The following is a 5,675-nucleotide window of genomic DNA, read 5'->3' on the forward strand; positions in this document are numbered from 1 at the left end:
TCGAGCACGGCTTGAAGTAATCGCACAGGGGCATGTCCCTGCCGAGCCCAAGTTCAGTCCAATTTGGAAAAGGCTAATTTTGAGGGTTTCTAGGCATTCTAAAGCCTATAAATACACCCTAGAAGAGGAAAGTAAGGGGCACACAGGGAGGAAGGAAGGAATTACTCAAAGGAAGTCAATTGATCCATCTTAGAAGCCGGATTCATCATCAAGACTGAAGATCTCTCCTCAATTTCCCCTTCAGGAGTTTTGGGTTTTTTTTATTCTTTGTACTCTTTATTATTCTGAGATGTTTTCTTATTTAGTTATGAACTAAATCCCTTAAATACCTAAGGGGAATGAAACCTAAAATGAATCTTGTTATTATTTTTTTAATTGTATGATAAATATTTAACTTGTTCTTAATTATGTGTTCTTAATTCTTGTTTTGATATCCCAGGATACTGATTCAAGATAAGTTCTTATTTAGAAGAGGAATAGACCCTGTCTAAGAGTACATTTGTCATAATTAAGCAGAGTTGTTTGCGCGCCTAGACATAGGGTGACAAGATTTTGCTAGATTAGGGTGAAACCTAATAAGGAGATCCATAGATCGAGTTAAGGCAACCCTAGGGTGTTAATTAGAGAAAGGTCTCAATTATTCAATCTAGGGATTAGATGTTATTAGTCTTGAATAGGGATAATAACATAACTTAGGGATCTCTACGGAACAAGTTAAATGAATAAATCATTCGATTCAGAGCCAGAATAACAAGTACATACTAGGTGGATTTTTCCTTAGGTATTGTCTTAATTCAACCTATTTTCCCAAAAGCAATTCCCCAATTCCATTCTCTGTGAATTTTTATTTTAGATAATTAGTTAGTTAAAACAAAAAACCTCTTTATTCTTAGGCTAGATAATAAAAAGACAGTCATTACTAGTACTTTTAGTTCCTTTGGGTTCGATAATCCGATCTTGCTAAAACTATACTACTGTTCGATACGTACACTTGCCTACATCGCGATAATAGTTAGTTTCAAGAATGATTAATTATAAATATTTAAAACTTATCACGAAATCAAGCGATCAAGTTTTTGGCACCGTTGCCGGGGAACTAAGATATTAGGAACGCTCAATTTTTATTACTTTAGCCATTTATTTTTCTTGCAATTTAATTTTATTTTTTGTTATGTATTAATTTACTTTATCTTTCTCTTGGCAGGTTTTTATAGTTTACGACGAGAAAAAACCCATCAAGACCACTACTTTTTGACGAAGAAATCGATCGCACAGTTCGCAGAAACCAAAGAAAAATAAGGCGAAGCTTAAGATACAGAGAGTACGAGCAAGAGGACGATACTCAACCCCCAACCAAAGAGATGGCTGAAAACCAAGACAATCAACTACCTCTTATAATTGTGGTTAATCAAAATCCTTCTCCATGCACTATGTATGATTATGCTAAACCTTCTTTAAGAGGAACTGAATCGAGCATAGTTAGACCTGTTGTAGTTGCAAATACTTTTGAACTAAAACCTAACACTATTCAAATGATACAGAAATTTGTTCAGTTTGATGGTTAGTAGGATGAGGATCCTAACACTCACTTAGCAAACTTTTTGGAACTATGCGATACATTTAAAATTAATGGTGTTTCTGATGATGCCATTCGTCTTCGGTTATTCCCTTTTTTGATTGAGGAACAAAGCTAAACAGTGGTTGAACTCATTACCACGAGGTTCAATCACTACTTGGGAACAAATGACAGAAAAATTTCTATTAAAATATTTCCCACCGGCTAAAACAGCCAAATTACGTGATGATATCTCTTTGTTTGTGCAGATGGACTTAGAAACTCTTTACGATGCATGGGAGAGATACAAGGACCTACTGAGAAGGTGCCCTCACCATGGGTTACCATTTTGGCTTCAGGTTCAAACATTCCATAATGGCCTGAATCCTTTGACTCGGCAAATGGTTGACGCAACTACTGGTGAAACCATCAATAATAAAACACCTAACGATGCTTATGAGTTTATAGAGGAGATGTCACTAAATAACTATCAGTGGCAAGTCATGAGGACAAAACCAACGAAAATAGCCGGTGTTTATAACGTCGATTCGGTCACTATGCTCTCTAATCAGGTAGAACTCTTGAATAAGAAAATTGATGGTTTTCTTAGTTCTTCACAGGTTCACCCAGTAATGCAGTGCGAAGCAAGTGGAGGTGGATCACATTCGGAATACCAACCTTATGGCCACAACATGGATAATGAGCAGTTAAATTACATGGGTAATAATTCTCGATCTCAAAACAATCCATATAGTAACACTTACAATGCAGGTTGGAGGAACCACCCAAATTTCTCATGGGGAGGCCAAGGAAATCAGAGACCACCTCCAGGCTACCAACAACCACCCTACCAATAGGAAAAGAAGCCGAACCTTGAATACATGCTCTAAAAGTTTATATCGGTGTCAAAAACTCGTTTCCAGAACACCGAGACAGCACTCAAAAATCAACAAGCATCGATCCAAGGGCTCAAAACTCAGATAGGCCATCTTTCCAAACTAATCTCCGAATGACTACAAGGTAGCTTGTCAAGTAATACTGAACCCAACCCAAGGAAATAGCTCAACGCGATTAATGTTCAAAATGAAGAAGGATTCGTTGAACTTGAGCCAGAACTGAGGCAAGAAACTGTGGTAAGCAGAGGTCAAGGTGAGGTAGGTTATAATAAAAACAAATTAGTGAATGTCGAATATAAACCTTGTGTGCCATACCCCAACGCGACAAAGAAAGACCGCTCAGATGAACAATTTGGTAAATTCCTTAAACTCTTAAAAAAATTACACATTAACTTACCATTTATTGAAACCCTATCGCAGATGCCAAACACAATGAAATTTTTAAAGGAGCTTTTAGCGAATAAGCGGAAGTTGGACAAGGCGTCGCATGTCGAGCTAAATGCAGTTTGCTTAGCTATTCTGCAAAATAAGCTACCAAACAAATTAAAAGATCCAGGGAGTTTTACAATTCCTTGCTTAATTGGTAGTTTAGATGTTAATAATGCATTAGTTGATTTAGGGGCTAGTATCAACGTCAAGCCATACAAAATGTTCAAACAATTAGGTCTTGGGAAACCCAAACAGACTAGGATGAGCATTCAATTAGCAGATAAAACTATAAGATTTCCTAGGGGTATTATTGAAGATGTGCTAGTTAAAGTTGATAAATTTATATTTCCCGTGGACTTCATTGTTCTAGACATAGAAGAGGATAGCAACACTCCTTTAATTCTAGGAAGGCCCTTTTTAGCAACTGCTAAAATAATCATTGATGTTGGCACAGTTGAACTCACACTCTGTGTGGGAGACGAAACAATCACCCTTCAAGCTCGCAATTCTGGCAACACATCAGAAATTGAAGGTGATCATTTACCCCATTCTTCTAAAACTAACAATTGGTACAACCTACTTTGCAGGAAATGAGTCTGAAGGAAGCACATGAGTCATTCTCAAGCATTAGTAGAGGACCTAATCGTAAGGAACGAAGGCTGCAAATAGAGGAGCTAGATGAATGGTGAACACATAAATCGAGAACACACGATAAACCAAAACTACGCTAGAACGAGCTCGATACCTCTCCAAATCAACTTAAGGTTGGAGATAAAGTCTTACTAGATACCGCAGATCCTCACATTGTCACTACCACACTGAATGAAGAAATCCCTCTTACGGTAATCAGCATTTTCCCATTCGGTACAGTCGAGGTGAGTCATCCCAAGTTCGGCACTTTTAAGGTAAACAACACCCGTCTAAAACCTTATTTTGATGAGATTAATAGCAGGAATGAGGAGTATAAACTCCTCAAACCACCATGATCATTCAACGGAGAGGTAAGTCAAGCTTAGACTATAAATAAGTGCTTCTCGGGAGGCAACCCAAGCGCTAACTGTATTAACTTCTTTTAAATTTAGTCTTCAACACCTAACTTACTAACGGAGCTCTTGAATATAGGTTTTCCACAGAGACACGACCAACAACACGGGATTGCTTAGGACTGTGTGAACACAGGGCAACAATTCTCCCAAACACGAGCTACGATAAAATGCCACGGCCATGCTACATGGCCATGGTCAAGCCTGCCAAAACAACATTGGTGTACGACACGTCCGTGTGGAAGAACCGTAGGTGAACTTGTAAAAATAGCACGGGCGCACGACACGCCTGTGTAGCACCCGTGGTCGAACCTGTTAGATTGACACGGGCGTGGGAGAAGCGAACAACACGAAACACGGCTGTGCGACACAACCGTGTGCACCCATACACCCAAAGAACATGGGCATGTACTAATTGCCAGACGCGCCCAAATTCAAAATTCACGAATCACACGGGGCTGAAATTGGGGAACACGGGCGTGTTACCTGGCCGTGTGCCCCAAAATCTATAAATACCCTACACTATTCATTGTCTTCCCCACTCAAAAACCCTAACCCTAGCCACTGCAAATCCACACGGCCTCCCCGCCATGCCCGTGCGCCACTCCCAACTTTGTTCTCGACACTTAGTCTCTTTCCTTTAGCGTTTGTTTACTCCTTTCTCTTTTATTTCACAATTTATAATGCTATTTATCATAGTAATCTATATTTTTCATGTTATTTTCATCTTTCTATCACACAAATTTCATTTATAGAACAAGTTATCATCTTTTTCATGTTCAAATACTTACTCATTACATGATTTCTTTACTCCATTTAATTAGTTAGAAGTGAATATTCATGGTTAGGATAGTTGAAATAATCATGCATTTTGTGTTGACATTTCTATTCTTTCATATCGTATGTTGCATTCCATTCTTTGCCATTTTTACTTATATCACCATGCTAATGCCACAAAAATAGGTCATTGAACTTATTGTTTTAGTTAAACTTAGTAGTTGTGGCTGAACATATTTATGCATTTTTATTTCAAATTTAGTCACATTTTTCTCCTTGTTTACTCATCAACATGAATTAATGTTTCCACTAGCAGGTATACAATGTCATCTTCACGTGGTAAAAAGGCCACTGTCCCTACTTCAAAGAAAAGGAAGGGAGCGTCATCTTCCTCTGGTCCTACCGTGGAAGTTCGTCACCCTTTCCTGAGGTTCCCCATCTGGCCCTAAGAAGAACTATTCCAAATACTCTGGGCCCGACCTTTAATTGCGGGCCATTGCATCAACTGGGCTATAGTAGAACAAGTTCAGTTGGCTAAAATGATTCGGGCCCTCTTAACCACTGACCCTTGGGAGCTGTTCTTTTGGATCATCAAGCTAACATACCTCGAGATCACGATGGAACTATGCTCAACATTCCATCTTCAGACCGTAATGATGAACTACGATGATCTCGGCATGGTCCAATTTCGCCTAGGCGGATTAGTCAGCCAGCTCAGCATCCCAGAATTCGGTACGGTGTTGGGTTTATATACGGAGGAATTCAAGGAGGAGAATGACTTACATGCTCTCAACTGCCACATCCATCATTATCCTTTATAGTGCTGGGATGCACTAGTACCAGGTGGGGCCACCTATAATCCTAGCCTCTCCAAAGCATGGGCTCTCCCTCCATCTCTGAGATACCTACACGCCATTTTGGCTCACACGATTACAGGATGGCAAGAGAGCACTAGCATCGTCAACACTCACGATG

General features: G+C 39.3%; 1 non-coding gene across 1 annotated transcript; it reads right to left on the reverse strand.

The window, feature by feature from the left end:
- Nucleotides 1-1,791: 1,791 nt before the first annotated feature.
- Nucleotides 1,792-1,898, reverse strand: LOC121206463 (small nucleolar RNA R71). The gene has a single exon (XR_005901499.1). It is a non-coding gene; the product is annotated as a small nucleolar RNA R71 (small nucleolar RNA).
- Nucleotides 1,899-5,675: the final 3,777 nt, after the last annotated feature.

Source organism: Gossypium hirsutum, chromosome A01, assembly GCF_007990345.1.
Source record: "Gossypium hirsutum isolate 1008001.06 chromosome A01, Gossypium_hirsutum_v2.1, whole genome shotgun sequence".
NCBI lineage: Eukaryota > Viridiplantae > Streptophyta > Magnoliopsida > Malvales > Malvaceae > Gossypium > Gossypium hirsutum.